We start from the raw sequence: 19,495 nt of genomic DNA on the forward strand, positions 1-19,495 counted from the left end.
TTAGCGTTTGAACACCATGAAGCCTGACTGACAGTTTTTCTCATTCCTAGATCTTACTCTGGAAGATAACTTTTCATTGACACAGTCAGGTAGCTAAGGAAAGATAAGGTAAAATAAAAGGAAGATTGGATCTGTCAGTAGGTAGGATGTGCACAAAACCTTTCCTGTCTTGTACTTACTTTGTGCACTTATGCCGAGGGGAATAATTCTCCCTTCTGGATGTGCTGGTATGGTTCCTAGTATATTTGAACATTGAAATCGTTCTCTTTCCCAAAGTCACTTACAAATTCAGTTTATGTGAGAGGCAAAAGTGTAAGGATTTTTGATGGATTTTTTTCCTTGCATTATGAATTGCTTTCTATTGCTTTAGAGGAAAAGAATGACTATCTAATGCTGCTCCTGGGTCTGACATTGGACTTGGAGACCAATTCCCTTGAATCTGTAGCAGCTTTTTTGGACATACCCAGATCCTCAAGTATTTGATGTTTCTTTAAAAAAGTGTAAAATCCATCATTTCCAGTGAAGTACGAGTGGAGTTAGTCATATACTGTTCTTTAAAAAACTTTCCAACAAATTGATTAGAGTTTGCAGTGTTAGGGTTAGTGAGAAAACTAGTAAAATTAAAGGGTACTCCTTTTTGTTTGTTTAGATAAAATTCTGACTTGTTGGTTACATCCTACATTTAAAAAAAATCTGAAATAGGCTTAACTTGACACTGAGAGAGGATTGCTGCTTCATTTAGGGATCCATTAAGAACTGCTAGTTCTTAATGGGGGAACAATATCAGCTGTTCATCAGTGTTTCCTCTGGCTCTCAGTCCATTGGGTAAATGAGGGTTGGTTTAGCCCATGGAAAGCAGGAAAGAGTTACATGTCATTGGTCAGGTCACTGTGTAACTGGGCAGCTTCTTGATTTCCCTCTTAAAGAGTTAATTCTTTATAGACTTTGGCTGATTTTTCTAAATGTGGTGTGCTCACAGTATCTGATGACACTAGCTTTGTGATGTGTTTTCTAATGCACAACTTAAAGTTTTGATTGATTGATTGATTCATTCATTCATATCTTTAATAAGCCTTTCTTTTTCTGTAGTTTTAGTCTGTCAATTTTATAGCTATTTTTGTATAGTCTGAAATTTTGATATCTTTGTATACCAAAGAAATTTACTGAATCTGTTATTGATGTCACAAATCTATTATTGCACATAGAACATATTGCATGTTTCCACGTGTCCCTTCTCAGTGGAGTCACATGAGGATTCACTTAATTTTCCGAGCAACAATGTGTGGTAAGACATGCAAAGTGCTCCCAGGCAGGGAAACCCAACAGAGCTTTGGTGTTCAGGGTTTTTATTGGAGGTCATACATGATTGGAGGTCATACGTGTGAGCTAAGTAGTATCAACTACTCAGATTTCCAGCTCCATCCCCCCAATAAAAAAAATAGGCATCTATCCTAAATCATACTGTAGCCATAAACCTTTCTGATAAGCTGGTACAGCATGGCTCGAGGCCTCACATTTATAAAAATAAATATTCACTGCAAATACAGCATGACCCAAGACCTCAGATATGCAGAAACACTTATCAGACAGAGTTTTCCCTGGACTCTGGGCTTAGTGGTTGTCTCCTAGAGCCAGTCTTGAAGACAGGCCTGTGTTTGGAGTGTGCTCAGTTTAAGCAACTCAGGTCTGGGGAGTTAACCCTTTCCTAGCAGTATGGCATCAGAAGCTGGTCATTGTGAAGGTTGTGCTGCCATGTGTCTGGATTTCAAGGACTGCTGAATTTTGTCTTGGCAGGTGGTTCACTTACTTGAGGGATCATCTTGATGCTTTTCTGTCTTTTTTTTTTTTTTAAACTTGCGTCAGCAAGTGAATCTAGAGTAGCCTTGTTGTAGGTCTAGTTTAGCTCTATCCCCAGAGCGTAGCTTTTCTGGGATCACTGCTGAATATTTCTAGAGGTTTAAAGCAGTCTGATGGGTTGGAACTTGAATGCCTCCCAGCCCTTTGTGAGCTCTGAAAGTCTTTCAGTGTGTAGCTTCTCCGCAGAAGTCAGTCTTTCTCTAGTAGCTGTCCTTTTTCCAGCCACCTGAAGCCTGTTCTTCGCATATGCACATTGTTACTTAGTTCAAGACTCAGAGACTCCTATGAAAATGTCTACATCTGTTCCTTTGCGTAGCTCCTTCCTGTCTGTCTTGTGCTTTGGCCTGTTTGTTCTGACACTTTATTCATCCTGAAGTCTAAACTTTTTCCTCTCAATTGAGGCTGCTTTGCTCCACTCAGGTTCCCGCTCCTGCCTTACAGTCTGGAAAATGTTTCTGGGCAGAAGCTTACCACTCAATTCACCTGTTTCTCTTTCTTTAGGAATTACAGTCATGAAACGCTTAGTATTCAATGACTTAGTATTTAAAAACTGTTGTTTCATGTAGTTTTGCCTAACTTTCTGGTTAGTTGTAGGGTGGGGAGTGGATTGGTACCAGTTACTCTGCATGGTTGGAAGTGGAATTTTTTTTAATACAATTTTTTTTTTCAGCATTGGGGATTGAACTCAGGGCCTCATGCTTAAGTGCTCTCTATAACTTGAGCCATGCCTTCAGACCTTTTGTCTTTAGTTTGTTTTTTAGATAGAGTCTCACTAACCTTTCCCTGGGCTGGCCTTAAAGCATGATTCTCCTACTTCTGCCTCCTAAGTAACTAGGATTATAGGCATACACCACCATGTTCAGCCCCTACCATAATTTTCATGTAATAGTTAAGGACCAGGGGTTTGAGAATCAGATATATGGAACTAAAAATTGGTTTCCAGCATTTGCTGTCTTTTGATCTTTGGCAGTTAGTTAACATTTCTCTACTGTAGCTGCTTTATCTATAAAATGGATGTAATATGCTCTAATTCATAGGGGCTAATGAGTGTTATTTGTGATAGTAAACTGCCTAATATTGTTACTGAACATGTTAAGGTTCACGTATTGATCGTGATAGTGATGACAATGATAGTGATGGTGGTGTTTGGCTGTCTGTATTTTACTACCAAGTGAGGGTGTTACATGGCAAAATGCTTTGCTTATGTTAGAAAATCAGAGTGATGCAAGTTTTGTGACAGGTAATTGTCACAAGTGGGGTAGGATCAAGGAGAACCTAGACACTTTTCCTTTTCACTGGATTTGTCAGAGAAGTCACAGGAAAATTCATTAATGTCTTCCAGGTATGGTAGTGATGCCTGTTCTGAAACTATACATACAGTAGTCAGTCAGGGATGCAAAGCTCCTGAAGTCTGTGTTAAAATTGCCTTTAAAGTCCCCCTCACTATATCTTTAGTGTTTACCTGTTAAGCTGCCTAGAACGTACATCTATGTGTTTACCATATTTTTCTTCATTCTTTTTGGTATTTAATAGGCATGAAATATTTCCTAGTTTTACAATGCTGTCTTGCCCCCTCAAGTAAGTCTTAATGATATACTTTAAAAATATTGAATTAAACATGTATGTTGTAGTGCCACAGGTCTCACTTAAAGCTTTAAAATACAGAGAATATTACCGTATACCTTTAGGGTATGTTTTTGTCTGCATGCACACGCATGCACACATGGATGGAAAACTTACTTTGGAAAGAAAGATCCAGTTCAGGAAAGTATGTCATTTTTTGAAGAGAGATGTGTGCCAAATGGACTTAAATTGGACCCGTGGTATTTTATTTCTGAAAAAATTTAATCATAGTCTAATTAACACTTTAAAATATGGATGGTATATATATATGGGTATTTGTTTTATTCTATTTTCAATATTTTTGATATAGTATAAAAATTGTCATGGTCAAATTGGGGGTGAATTAAAACTCTTGACTTTAGCAGCCTGGTTCACGTTACGTCAATATCAAGCCTTTTGGAGGTGTCTTTAGGGATGAGATGATAGTGTGTTGTTTTGTCTCACTCTGGGACACCTGAGAATATAAAGTTATGCTTGGAGGACCAGGACACCTCTCCTTCTGTGTGGATATTTGCAGTCATCTCTAGGGTAAAAACTTGGCTGGCGCTGACCTAAGTTTGAATTTTGGAAGTCAGGATGCAAAGACCTTCCTGGGCCAGGTTGTGCCCTAAGTTAACCTGCTGTCCTCTGAGCCATTCACATTTTAGACCCCCAATGTGGCTTCTCATTGCTAGGACAAAGCCCATATGATGTACCAGGACCTGTAAAACCTCTTCTTTCCTCTCTGTTGCTCCTCCCCCACCCTCTCCTCTTTTGTTTTGTCATCCAATTGTACTGGAGTTTTCTTCTTCTGTATACTTTTAGGTGCCCTGTTCATTCCTTTACTTTTCTTCCAGCCACGATTTCCCTTTCATCTGTCACACCCTTCCCCTTCCCTTAGTTTCTCTACTAGACTTGTATTCACCCATCACATGGACATTGCACTAGTGTCTGCTTTTACAGTTCTCCGGTATTCATGCTCAGTTCCTCACTGTTTTTTTTTTTTTCCTTCTTAACCCACCTTTCCAGTCCACATGTTAAGTTCTCTGAGGGAGAAACGTTTATTTCCATATGCCACCTATGCAGCATAATAACATAGGTACTAAATAAACATTTGTTAAAGAAATAAATATATGAATGAAGTATATGTTGGGCTTATTAGTCTACATGTTCTCTCTGGATTTAAAATTTTTTAAATGGAAAACACTGTATTTAAATAAAACTTGTATGGATATTTTAGTGAGCATTTTCATAAAATATTCAGTGAATTTGGGGTCAAGGGTGTGTGTGTGTGTGTGTGTGTGTGTGTGTGTGTGTGTGTGTGTATCTGTGTATCTATATACTATCTTTATGTGGTACCATGATTTGAATTCAGGGCTTCATGCTTGGTAGGCAGGCAATTTACCTCTTGAGCCACACCCTCAGTCCTTTTGGCCTTAGTTAATTTTCAGATAGGATCTTGAGTTTTTGTTGGGGCCAGCCTGGACTGCCCTCCTCCTACCTACACATCCCACTTAGCTAGGATTACAGGCATGATCCACCACACCTATGTAATTTGTTGAGATTGGTGGGGGGATCACTATTTTGTTTTGTCTAGGCTGGCCTCAATCTGCAATCTTCCTGATCTCTGCCTACCTAATAGCTGAAATTCAAAGATAAATTTTAACATCAGAGAAGGAGCTAGTGGTGTACCTTGGTGGTAGAGCTCTTGCTAGCATGCATGAGGCCCTGGGCTTGATTCCCAGCCCCACAAAAAAATGAAAATAAAATCAGAGAAGTAAAGCATTTACACACAAGGGAAGCAACATTAGATTTCATGGCATTAGTAAGTTAATTTTCTTCTTTGAATAAATTAATTAAAAGTATGGTTACAAGTTTCCATGCATTTGGAAAAAATTAAAGACTAAAGTGTTTAAATGAAAAGAAGCAATCATCTGTTGCACTCCTCAATTCTGTCTGATTAATGAGTTAAAATTTCAATAAAGTTCACTTTTGAGAAGAACTATGCAATATGTTCATCAGTACTATTCTGATTTAGGAAAAGCTACTATTATTACAGAGTTGAGAGTAGGATAGGAATAAAAATCCAGACTACACCGACTTTGAAAGTTGTGAATTGTTTTTCAAAAATGCCATGTAAGAACGCACTGTCTCCTCCAGCATTAGCTGTGTTTCCTGTAACTTTCTTTCTCAAAGGCTCATCCTAAAAAAGGCTCACCCTCACTTTCCCCCCTTTCCAAAGACAATATATCAAAAGCAGTGCTAATTTAAGCCCTTCTAACTGTCCAGAGGAGGCACCTGGGAAAAATGAAGTTCAGAAGTTCAAAATTTGGAACTGCTTAAGCTAGGAGAATCTTCTTGCTGTGGTTGCATGTCTGGTTCTAGAAGCTGGGCAGGCATCATTCCATCCTAACAGATGGGCTGCAGTGTGACCGAGCCAGAGAGCAAAGCCCAAGGGTGGGCTTGTCCAAGAAGTTGAAACACTTCCCAGAATACCCATCTTCTGTTAATAGCCATTTCGTTGCGCTAGAACTTGGAAGAGTGAACTCAAGAGCTGTGTTTTCTAATATGATAGTACGTGTGACTATTGAACTCTTACAATGTGGTAAGCTCTAATTTATTGGTGGTATAAATGTAAAATCCACACCAGATTTCACAGAGTTTGAAAAAAGCAATATAAATTATCTTTTCAATAATTTTTCACATGTATCAATATTGAAGTAATATTTTGGGCACATTGGGTTAATTAAGATAATAAAATTGATTCTCACCTGTTTCATTTTTTTGTTTTAATATGACTAGTAGAAAATTTAGATATACCTATATGGCACATTTATATTTCTATTTGGCACTGCTGCTTTGGAAAGCATCTTTATTGGGAATGTACGTGGAACTTTTTCCAGATTATATTTTGATTTTAAGTATTTATTTTGAAGTACATCAAGTCAGGTATGGAATTTAAATATTGGAATTTCTAAGTTTGTCTCTGACTAACTTGCAGTTTAAATACAGCAAGAAACACATGAGTAGAATTTTTTTTATTCAGTTGTAAGAGAAATTTCTAGAAATTCAGAGCTTGGCAGAGCTAAAAACTCATTCTCATTGTTTTATTTTTAAGCTCTATTTTTGGTTTCTGCCATGCTGAAAATGTTCAGTCCCTTTTGGGTTCTGATGGCCTGGTAAAACTTCTTTGTGAACCTAGGGAATGTGATAGAATTGGCACAGGAGAAAATTAATTTGGTTGGGATCCATGAGTGGAGTGGCGGTAGTGTGCAGGGCTTGCAGAGCCCCTGGTAATTAATCATTGCAGAAGTTTTGCTGGGATGTGGGGCTTCCCAAACCCTATGCTTTGGGTAAGCATCTTGTCAAGATTCCTTCCTGTAGAATCCAGGTCTTGTGCAGTAAGAGAAAAGCAGAAACAGAAATAGAATCTGTGTAAGTAGAGGCCATGTCTACACATATTCAATAAAAATTGCTTGTTATTTATTCTTCTCTGTCTGTAATCGTGTATGTGCTCTGTTGAGTGGGGTTTTCCACAAGCTTCTTTTCTTTCAGCCTAGTTGTAGAATATTTTCCATACCTACATTTTCCAACAATTTGAACTCAAAACTCATACCAGTATGGCACTTTCTTGTCAAAGGTGAGTCAAAACCAGAAACCTTTAAATCCTGTTTACCACATGATGCTGGATGTTATAAAATAATAATAGCAAGGAGTTCATTTTCTTCCCCTTCAGTCATCAGACTTTTGCCTGCTTCACTTCTTCACCATTGCTAAAATCCAGAATTCAGAATTGTGGTTCAGATGCTCCGTGAAGAAAATGTATTTGGGTGCTCGCACATGAGAGGGGTTATAAATAGTATCTGTCCTGACAATGCTGGAATTTTCTCAGCTTTTGGAGACATTGAAGCCTTTGTTTTGTGGGTCCCTGCCCCTCCCCCTCAAACTTGAGTCATAAAACCTAAAAATCTAATGAGGGTACTGAAACCCAAGGTCTAATTTGTAGGATACATGGGAAACAATGAGAGATGGCAAGAACCAGAGCTTCGATTCAAGCTTCTCTGTTGCAGCTCTGCATCTTGTTCATTTTACATTTCATTGTTCCAAGCCCTTCAATTATATTTTTTTTCCTTCAATAGAATCAAATTAGACCTAGATTGAAAAAAAGCCATACAAATGTCTAGCCATCAAGATTAATATCGAGATCCTGAATTCTCCACTTGGAACAATGAAAAAGAAATCCATGAAAGCAAAAGTACAAACTGGATTTGTTTGGTAGTATCCCTCTTTCTGTCTCTAAAAATAGTATTTTGCTCTTTATTCTGAGTTTATGTATGATCATTTGTAATAGGCAAACTATAACCCACATCTTGCCTATCAGCTGTTCATGGGTGGCTTTTAACTTAGAATATCTTTTAAATTTACTGTATTTTCCCCAGCCACTTAAAGTGGTAAGAAACCAAGAAACAAAAACATGTAATAAAGACTTCATATGGTCCACAAGCCTGAAATGTGTACCTAGTCCCTGACTATACTTAGAAAGTTTGCCACTGTTGAATGTGCTGGCTGGGCAGTGTGTGCTGTTAGGAACATCAGTAGATACAAATTCCTTTCTTGAGTTTTTCTGAATTCACCCAACAGATGTTTCTTGTTCCTTTCCTGGTAGAATCATAGCTCCTGGGGAAATGAAATTAAAATGACAATTCTCTGCCTTCACAGAGCTTACATTCCTAGGGAAGAAAAACACCAGACCTAATAAAACCAAGCATAAATAAGAAACTGAAAAATTAAGTCATGGGGAGTGTATAAAGAAAAACAGAGGGAGTTCTGTGTGTCTCAGCCTCTGTGTGCTTCCCTGTTTGCTATGTGCTATGGAATGGTGACTAAGTTATTTTCCAGATTTTGAATTCCTCCACCCCCTCTCCCCCAACAGACGCTTGCTTTCCCCAGTCATTTCCTCATTTTCTGCTTATTTCTTTCCCCAAATCCCTTTTTGTCCCAACTGAAATTTATGATAAATCCCTAGCTTATTCAGTTGTAAGTTGGTGTCCACTAGGCCTATTTATTTCTCCCCTTTTTCATTCATAAGATTTGTTGCTTTTATGCAGCATTTACTTGTATCTTGAGCCTTACTTTTGTCTTGGTCAGCTGAGGCTGATATCACAAAGTACCATACACTAGGTGGCTTAAACAATAGACATTTATTTCTCTTGGTTCTGAAGGCTGGAAATTCAAGACCAGAGCTAGGAAATCTGATTTCCCTTGAGGCTCTCTTCCTGGTTTGCAATTGGCCATCTCCTGGGTGCATCCTCACATGGCCTTTTCTCCATGCAAGTACACCTCTGTCTTCCTCTTACAAGGAGGGCACTAATCCTATGCTGTGGGCCCCACTCTCATGGCCTCCTCTAATCCTAATTACTTCCAGAAGGCCCCTCACCAAATACCTTCACTGGAAGGATATGACTTCCATGTGCAAATTTTGAGAGGACACAAATAGCCCTTAATAGTCTTTATGCTTTCGTTTCTTTCTTCTCTAAATAGGAGTTTTGGTTATTTTATTTCTTTCAGCAGTAGGAGCTTTCCCTAGACATGGCATTCTCTAAAAGTTCAGTACTTTCCATCTGTACACAAGTGAGCTACAGACAAACATCTCTCCACTGCCTTTTTCTTTGAATCTTTCCTGCTGTCAGAATCCTTTGCAATCCTACCAGATCACCACCTGCTTTTCTAAGCAGAAGTAGTTGGCTAGGATTTCTTTTGTGGCTCAAAATATGCCCTCTAGCCTGTGTTTTGGTTAGCAGAATGACCAGAGCCTGGACAAAAGGCCATGGCTGACACATTCTGAACACACGCAGGCCTGAAATGATCCTGTTTCAGAACAGTTACCACATTCATGTAGATGGCTAAGGAAAGGTCACATATAAACAACATTATTGATGGCTCACTTAGAGATTTGATATTCAAGGTCTGTCAGTATTTGTCAGAAGGCTGGGACTATCAATGTCTGTGTCACAGTAAGAGCCATCCCAAAGTGATTTGCTACAAACTAAAGCAGAAGGACCATTTGGTTATATCCGAGGAAACAAAAGCTGTGCATCGCAGTCACACATAGGGTTATTATTCTTGCTTGTTTACATCTCCACAAGAGAATTCTCCTCCCACTAAGTCAGTTTCATCATCAGGAACCAGGGTAGTTCTCAGAACATGTTAGCATCTGTGGCATGCAGCGTTTTTAGAACTTACGGTTGCTTGACATAGGGTGTGGTGGTTATTAATTTATTGCCTCTAAGGTCCCAATGTACCCTTTATTGTCTGCTCTCTGAAAATGGGTCCAGACTCTTTAGATGGCGTGGTATTATTATGCTTTGTCAAGAGAGGGAGTCAGACATCACAGGAACAAAATAGAGAAAGAAGGAAAGACTGGTGTCCCAGTCTCCTTCGAGGGTCTTCAGCTAAAACTTTCCACAAGGCCCCACCTCTTAAAGTTTCCAACTCCTCTTAATAGCTCAACGCTGGGAAATCAGTCTTTAACACATGGGCTTTGCCGGTCATTTAATGCCCAAAATATTACACATTGCAAGAAGTAAGTGGATAAGGGAGGATGGAGAAAGAATTTCCATCTATTATATATCTGAACAAATAAATGAATCATAGGAAAATCTGGAGATTTGCAGTTATCTGTAGTGGAGGATGAGGGTGGTGGTTTAGGTGATCCTGGAGTAAAAAAATCACAAAGATTTTATCTGGCACGTTGACTATTCTGCCTGTGTGGAAGCTTTCAGGAGCTGTAAAGGAGGCTGCTGTGGGGACCCAGTTGGTGAGTGGCCTTTTCTTTTCTAGGGGCTGTCTGCAGAGCTATAATATCTACATTGATGATCATAACTTGGTGAAATGGACCTGTCACGTGCTGTTTTCTTCTACCCTGGTGTCTTGTGATAGGGCTGCAGGCCCCGTTCTTTTGTTCCTCTTTCTGTGTGGCTCCTGCAGAAGTGTGACGGGGCAAATGTAAAACCCAAGGCAGGGGGAGAAGACCAGAGTGAGGCACTTCGAGGATTATCTGGTCTGATCTCTTCCTTTTTTTTGACAGGAAAGCTGAGCACAGGTGAGGCTAAGTGGCTAGCTCTTCAGACTGTGCACTTTTTACAGCAAAGCAAACCTCTGCTTCCAACTAGTTGCTTTTCCCTGACTCCAAATCTGTTAGAGCAAGTGATTTCTCCTCTTACACTAGTGCCTAAGATTTACAAAGCCTGGGGAAAGGTATGTGCTTTATTAAACAACATTCAAGTCTAAAAACATTAAAAGGATAGAATGGAAAATTCTTTGAGTGGGTGCATCTCTTTTAGTATAAATATTTTTTCAAAGTGTAGTATATGCTGAGAAAATGTACATATTGTAAGTTGATAGTGTAATGATTTCTTTACAAACTGGATTTTATAGAACAAGATTCAGATCAGTGAGTTGAATGTCCCCTGCACCCTCACTGCTTCCTTCCTGTGCCCATTCATTGCTCCTTCTCCCAAGGGTAGCTACCATTCCAACTCCTATCAGTATAGATTAGTTGTGCTGGTTTTGTACTTCCTTTGAATGCAATATGTCGTATGTCCAAACAGTAGGTGCTCACTTGTGCACAGCATCTTTTAATCATTATTATGCTTGAGAGATTCATTCACATTGCTGTGGGTAGTTATAGTTCATTCATTTTCATTGCTGTATAGTATTTATATGACACTATTGGAATTTATTTATCCATTCTACTGTTAATGGTATTTGGGACTTTCCAACTTTGGGGACATTTGCATATAATAAGTTCACAAAACTTGCCATAATTGTTTTTTAAACTTTTGAATATTAGGAGATGGCAAAATGTCAGGTTACATGCACCAGCTTGAACACAGGAACTGTATGATTTTGGTCAAGCCCTTTATGTCCTTGCAGGACTTTGGAACAAAATTGAATGGCATGGTGGATGCTTTGTGCAGTGCTTGACAAGTAAGTCCTCATTGAATGGAAGTTGCTATTATTTTTAAATTAAAATTTTATAAATTGCACAAGTCAACATATTTGATCTCATTGCTAATACAATTTTTTGAGATGTACATAAGCTTTTCCTATGGAATAATGTTTGCATCTCTTTATTTTCCCTCTCCTTTTCACTGCCACCTATATTACCACCTGTTATATTTCAGGTGGAGGGGACAAGAATTGGATAGGTTTACCATTGTAATACTATGTGCTTACTGGTCTTTTCTTACTTTGCATTTAATTACTTTGTCTTGTTCTACTTGACTTTGCTCTAACCTGCCAAACCCTTGACTAAGGGATTCATGGTCATATTTTTGAAGAATTTTCTATTTACTATCAAAAACATTCCATAAAGCCCCAGTGATGCTCATATCACACTTTTGAAAATACTGAACTAAGTGTGATTCTGCTAACTGGCACTTGTGGTGTATGCATGGAGGTAGACAGTGGAACCAGTTGCCATGGTCTTAGCTCACATCCTTCTCATTTCCTAATTGCCTCCAAATGCCAGCATGGCTCCCCTTCCACTGCTCACCACAGTCACTCATCTTGCCTGAGGTTGTGTGATGGCAACCTGATGTACAGGCTTTTTTCCTAAACACCTGGGTGTACAGTGAGATACGGCCAGTCTATCAGTCAGCCAAGGCTATGTTTTGCTGCATTACCTAGGAGTCTAGAGTCTTAGCCACTTACAAAAATCACTTTGACAGTGGCTCAGTTCTTTTTCCCCTTCCTTCTAAAACCAAGGCTTTCAGAGCAGCATCTATATGGAATGTATTTGTCTTGTAAAGAAGGAAAAGGGAAATGGTAGGACAACAGAGTAATTATAACTTCTGCTGGGCACATGTCACTTGTACTCATATTTGTCTGGCCATAAGATGTTAGTAGCCAAGACTAATATCAATAGGGAGTGAAATCCAAAGCTCCCAGAGGTGTTTTTGCAGTCAGTGGGCAGGCACTTGGCACAGAGGCCAGCAATTGTGTTATAGACATCCCTACTGAATCAGTCAGTGCCTAGAACTTGTGGGATGTAATTCCCAATGTATTTTGTCTTGTCCGTTTGATTCAACAGCTTTATTTGATTTATTGACCTTCACATCAGTTTAGTGTCAAACCAGAAAACAGGCAATACATAAGATGTACAGAAAAACCAAGGCTGAAAGTTAGTGACCCAGAGCCCTGATAACTTCCTGTTTCTCACTAAAGTATGCCGACCATCCATGAGTTTGTCAGCACATAATAATACAAGGAACCAACAGTTGCATTCTATAATTCTGTAAACATTCACAGATGGAATGGGATGGATGGTCTCTGAAACTTCAGGGTGGCAATCTTGAGTCCTGCTTTGAGAAAATGCATGTTATCAATACAATCAGGATTATCTTTGCCTGCACATGTGCTTGGCCCCTAACTATGACTCCTGGCCTAGTTGTCAGCTAGTAAGCGAATCACTGGGGTTGATGCCATGGCCACCCGTAAGCATGCCTTCCTTTGGAGTGCATGTTTGCTTGGGCTTTGAAGAAAATCATTAACTCACTTCTGCTTAAGGAGCTTTGACTTGAGCTTTCAGGATCATGCGTATATAGTTTCAAAGATTAAATGTTAAGATGATGAATGGTTTAAGATTACCTAGCATCCTTCATTAATCTGGAGCTATTTTAGTGATGCAATAAGACAACCCATTTTCATCTTAGGAGAGTAGTATCTGAGTTTTGCTTATAGGTTCTGCTTAACTTATTTTTATTTAAGCTATATAGGATAGCTTTCAAGTAGACAATGGTAACTAACCTGGAATAGATAAAGGAAAATAGTTGGGGCCTAAGTGTACATTAATTTAGTAGCTTTTTAAAAAGACTTCACCATACTAGTTTACAAAATAACTATGTTTCTGTAGAGCTGTAGACACATAAATACAGGAGGTAAATATATATATAGCTTATATTCTATAAATAGTTAAATCACCATGATAGTTAGATAGATTAAGTGAATCTGGTTATAATTATCCTACTCAACGTAAAATCTGTTATGAAACTAGCAGTCTGGCCCTAATTTTTGTTTAAATCTTGAATGACTTGAAGAAAGGCATGTTTTAACATATCCCTGGAGTCTGACGTGACAATAATCATGGGCTTGCTAATGTTATTCCTTGATGGTTAATATTAGTGTTGGATAGAAATTTAATAGGAAGCAGAACTCTATTTTTCTCATTATCAGCTAAGAGCAAGAACATTGGCAGGTGAATTGAATATAGAATCTCATGTGTATGTGTGTTCTGAGTCATTCTCCTCAAAGTGTGACCCATGGGCTACACTGGTTTATGGAACTGTGTGTTGTTGGTCTATAGTAATATAAGAACAGAAATTTTGAGGGGTCAGAAAAGTTTATAGCAATCAGAAAAGAGTAGCTTTAGGTCTGTATTTTAAAATGTGAATTTGGCTGTTCATATTTGTTATATCTTTTGTTTTTCATTTAATCTATTTTAGAATTCATTTTTATAATAGTTTATAAAAATATCAGTCTGATGGATTTGGAGTTAAACAAACAAACAAACTGTTGTCACAGATTGAAAAGCATTGGTGAGAAATCTGTATTACTATAGCAGAAATGTGGAAAATCCTCTCATATTCCATAGATGTGATTTATGAAATGGAAAACTGTGACTCATGTGACAGTAAGCTTTTTAATCAATGTCCTCTAAGTTTTTTCTTCAAATGTAACTATTCTGTGTATAATTGTGGCATTTTGATCGATTTATTTCCCAGACCCATTTGCAAAGAAAGTAATTCTTTGGATTTATTCATCCTTTCAGCCACTATTTATTAAGTATGTACTTTGGGCCAGCACTCCTCTATGCTGTGAGAATTCAGCAGCAACAAAGTAAATAAACTCTGCTCACTTTTAGCTAATGTGAAAAGAATTCAAATATATAAATATATATGTACACAGGAATATACACACAAAAACTACAAGGTGATAGCTCGGGTCCAATACCTCCTTGAAGCCTTTGCTCAGAAGTCATCTCTGAGTCCACCCTGCATCCTCACCCACCCTATCCTCCTGCTTCTGAAAGTGGGGATTTTTGTCTCTGCTCCCTGCTGTGTTCCTAGCAGCACAAAGAACATCCAGCTCACAGTAGATGATCTGTAAGTATTTATTCAATGAGGAAATCTGGCTCTCCCTTTTAGAGAATACAGACTGGAGCTAAAATTTCTGCAGTTCAGCTGAGATTCTTCACATTGTTTCATGGGTACTCCATCCCATTCATTATGATCTCACAAACCTCAGGTCTTATGTTGTCTTCTAGTATGTCTCTTGATTTCTCTTTCCAGGTTTCAAATATTCCCATGAGGCAGTGTCTTATTTTTCTCTGTCTCTTTAGTTTTACTAGCTCCTCAAAGGATCTGTGGATAAGACATTAGGCAAATTACCTGCCCTTTCCACTCCTCCTGTACAATGGAAATAATGATACACAGCCTTGCAGGGTTGCTGTGAGAGTGAAATAAAATGACATGTGTAACGTGGTTAGCACAGTGTCTGGCATAAATATTGGTGGCAGTAAATCTGATGAAGATTGTATAACTTCAGATCAGCATAATGTCTAGCACAAGACAGTCAGAGTAAATTACATTGTCATTGTCACTAATGACCTGGGTCCAGATAATCATAAGGAAGTAGAGCACGAGCAGAAAATTCCTGAGAAGACTGAAGGTGGTTTTTCCTCTCACTTCTGTCTCTTCCTCCTTTCTTTCCCATACTGGGCGTGAACAGTTTTTCTCCTTTTGCCATTAAAGAGAGATGTAAAACCCATTCATTCCCATTTGCGTGCTTTCATGTTGGTTGTCACTGTCATTTTAATACTGTCTTTTTGCAACTTTCTGTTTGAGTAGATAGCATTAGGTAACTTGCCTGGATCCTCGAGCTCTATTTCCACATATGTGTTTCACAACAGTCTCCATATCTGGCAAAGGTTTCATTTTTGTGGAGGGCACTTCAAGGAGCTGCCTTGTAAATTTCTGAATGCCTGGGTTACTTGCTCTCTTTCTTCCACCCGTGAGTGCCAGGTTAGTAAAATTCCCTAGATTGGAATCTCACAATTCAGCCATCAGCAAATGTTTATTAAGTTTATACATGGAGGAACAGCAAAATGACATGTGAAAGGGAAGCTTTAGAAAGGTTATTCTGGGAGCAGTGTGCATAATTGGAGGGGGTGTCACAAAGCCAGCAGAGAAGGGAGGGTGCATAGGAATCAGCAGGAGCTGAAAGTGGACCATTGTCCACAGGAGTGGGAGCCACATGGTGCTCAGGGTGTATGGACGCCCAGCTCTCCAGGTCCAGCCAAGCTCTCAAATCAGATGTCCTAATTTATACTTCCATCAGCAGGGACCAAGAGTGCTGGATGCTCCTTACTTTTATGGTACTTGGTGACTATTGCTCCAACAAATCATGCTAAAACTTAGCAAGTGCATGCAGTACCCATCATTCTGTTCTCCCTCATAGTGTCTGCCAATCAGCCTTCTGGAGGGCTGGGCTGGGCAGTTCTGGCACAGTCTCTTGTGTTGTTGTAGACAAATGATAGGTGCCAGACTTTCAGAAGTAGGAAACCATGGGCGGTCAACCTCTCCCCTAAATATCATCTTTCTCCATCTCGATGGACAGGACCAGGCTGGGATAAGGCAAAAGAGGCTTCTTATTTGGGGACACACAAGTTCCAAAGAATGAAATGAGTATTTATTGAGCATCTACAGTATGGTAGGCCTGTGTAAGGTGCTATCTATGTTTATGGGCTGTTTTATTTTCTTTTATGTGATCTTTCCTTCAGTGTTAATTTTCTGCTCAGGCCTTTCCATAGCCACCCTACCTTTAAATACCTTTTCCTGTTTATTTTCATTTGATTGCCCACTTTGTCACCTTTATAGGTCTTTTTCCTATTTACATGGTGCATATACTTGCCTGCCTATTTGTTGTCCTCTACTTGACTTTTCCAAGCTCTGTTACTAATGGAAGTTCCATGACTACCAGTTCTGCTTCACCCATCCTGCTGTGCATCAGGTAGAGTTGTCATATGCAGTCTGAATGCCCAGTGAAATTTGAATTGTAGATTAAAACAAATAATGTTTTAGCATAAGTACATTCCAAATATGGGACTTTAAAACATAAGTATATCCCAAATATAGGACCATCTTACACTGAAAAATTATTTGTGTGTTTTTCTGAAACTCAACATTCACTGGTAGTTTTACTTGCTAAATCTGGAAACCTTTGTACTCAGTATTTAGCAGAGAGTATGGTGCATCACAGGAACTCAGGTAATGTTTGAATGAATGAGTGAACAAATGAAAGAACACATTTCTGTCTTCTGAGAAATTTTGCAAGGTGAATATTCTTATTTTATCTACAGATATGGGATGTTCAAGTAACTAAATAACCTTGTCCAAGGTCTCAGGGCCAGTTACTACAGCATGAGATGAGTCAAATTTTGAAAGCTGCTTTCTTTGGCTTTAGTTATCTTTCTATTCTTTTGTACTATATCATGCTTCCTTGCCTTGTTAAAAGAAATTTGCTCCTTGTGGCATTCACATGTCTCAGTTCTATCACAAAACTGAGCTTTCCCTAGGTTAAGCCAAAAGAGAGTTTATTAAAGGATTCTCTGGAGCTCAGGATCCTTGACAGGCCACATAATCCAAGCAGAGGCTGAGTTCTGAGGAGCCATACACCGGCACATTGTAGAACTGATCCACTGGAGGTATTGATGTTTTTGTCACTGGCACAGTCTGCAACTTGCGACATTGATGTCACCCAGCCACATAGCCAAGTCCCTGAGACCTTCTAGTTGTAGCTGCTGCTTACCCTTCCAGTGAACACTTTCACACTTTGGGTATAGGATTATCTGACCAGCAGAACTGAACACACTTGTCTTCATCCTAGCTGCATGGAGCCTGGGAATGTAAGCACTTTGAATTTGAAACTATCTCTGTGTCCCTCAAACTCATGAAAAATAGAGCACCCCAAATTTAGAAAATATCTTAAAAGGTGATGAATAGTCCAAAAGAAAATCTGTGTCCACCTGGCCCCACCTTCGAATTTTTGTCGTACCATACCTTCTATATTTTAAAAGAAGTCATTGCTTTCAAGCTTGTTAGGAGCTGGAATGGGGTTTGCTTGGATTTTTTAATGTACCTGAATAATACTGAGCCTGTATTCCCAGGTAGCATGTAATACACATGCAAATAAAAGCTCAATTCTCTGTGTGGTAGGATTTGACATGTGAAATTCTGCTGATGTGTGCTTTCAGTCTTATCCTGACCATTTATAATAAAAATAAAAATTTCAAAACCTGATAAATAACTGGAAGAAAATGGTAGGTCAGAAGTTTTGAAATACAAAAATTTCTGAATAATGCAGAGCATATATATATATCAGAAAAATATATATATATTTCTGATGCTTCATTTGGCAGAATTGGCTGACCTGAAATGACACATCTATTTATAGTGTTTGTTATCTCACTTTAATTGAATATTCATATATTTTCTTGCAGAAATATCAATGAACCTTATTACAGGCTATTTCCCTGATCTCATTGCGGGGGTATTATATTATATGGGATCTCTGTTATCTTTATAAAATCTGGAAAATTGTGATGTTCAATACTGATCAGTTCCCAATGGTTTATTTATTTATTTTGCAGTGCCAGGGATCAAATCCAGGTCTTCCCACAAGCTAGGCAAGTGCTCTACCACTGAGCTACACCCCCATTTTTGAAGTTTGTGTGTGTATGTGTGTGTGTGTATATATATATATATATATACACACATATACACATATATTCCAATATTTGTATAATATATATAGAGAGAAAATTCCAGAAGGATATATTCAAAACTGTCAGCAGACATTACTTTTTAAAGAAAGGCTATGGGGAGACAATAAGAAATTAATTTATACTTGATATTCTTCAGTATTTGTAATACTTCTTGTAATAAAACAATTGCCTTTTTCAATGCAAGAAGAGAAAATAGGACTGAGTGGGCATTTTGTTGTACTTAGGAAAATACTGGTAATATTAATTGTCTATTAGGCTATGCCTTTATATATTAGCTCAACATGATTGACTGCTGACAAGAACCCAGAAAAAGTTATACACCCAACAGACAGCTTTCTGCCTTTGGACATGGCAGGGATTTGCCTCAGAAAAACGGTAATTTCACTAAAAAAGTAAATAAAGGCACCCCAAAAATGTGGTGAGTAAATGAAGCTGCTCTCCTTAGCGGTGGGTTTGGCGTGTTTTCCCCAGTCTGAAGGATTACTCATCCATGCACATTTGCAGAAGTTCTCTAACACAGGCCAGATGCATACGTCGTCACAGGGGTTAGTAGGTGGATGGGGAGATTAAACCCAGTCAGCCTTGGGAGCCTTGGCTTCAAGCTGTGTTTTGGCTTGTCAGCAGGCTACTTTTCTGAGTCAGCCTAGAGGATGGCTTCCAGGGGTAAGTCTGATTTTGCTTTTCGGGGCTTAAAATGTCAATGGCAAAGGAGATCTGAGTGGCTGTCTTTTGCATTGGGTTGTGTAAATCAATAGTGTGTACACTTCTGCCACAAGGGCATTTATCAGTTTCCAACATGTTCTGGTGTTCCTGCTACTGATTTTCATAGCTTTGTCTCACCTCCTCTTAATTTTTAAAATCTAATGGCCAAGTGCTGAAAGGATTTGCAAGGGGAATTGCAAAGGTCACATGTAAGGTCTGTGGCTGGTGTGCAGAGAAGTGTGATTGACTGGAGCCTTTTCTGACCTTTTGTTTTAAAGAAGAGCTTCTCATAAATCAGGGGAGTGTACTTTATGTGCCTGCTTATGACTTTAAACATGCTTTAGGTTTTGCTGAGTGGCCAACACTGATGTTTTATCACATATAAGGTGTCAACTTGCATTTCTCTCTCTCTCTCTCTCACCACTGAAATAATGTCATGCCAGTTTTTTTCCCCCTTTCTTTTAAAGGGACTTATGAAAACTTTGAACA

General features: G+C 38.8%; 1 protein-coding gene across 17 annotated transcripts in view; it reads left to right on the forward strand.

Annotated features, from left to right (window-relative positions):
- Mitf (melanocyte inducing transcription factor) overlaps positions 1–19,495 on the forward strand; it is a 357,640-nt gene that overhangs the window by 64,117 nt on the left and 274,028 nt on the right. The window contains exon 1 of one of the 17 annotated variants that reach the window (XM_074044219.1): positions 767–18,967. The exons of the other annotated variants lie outside the window; for them this stretch is intronic. The gene's annotated coding sequence lies outside the window, so the exon portion shown is untranslated. Of the gene's footprint in view, positions 1–766; positions 18,968–19,495 lie in introns of those variants that run through there. 17 annotated transcript variants of the gene reach the window in all.

The sequence above is a fragment of the Castor canadensis genome, chromosome 10 (genome assembly GCF_047511655.1).
Source record: "Castor canadensis chromosome 10, mCasCan1.hap1v2, whole genome shotgun sequence".
In the NCBI taxonomy this organism is placed as follows: Eukaryota; Metazoa; Chordata; class Mammalia; order Rodentia; family Castoridae; genus Castor; species Castor canadensis.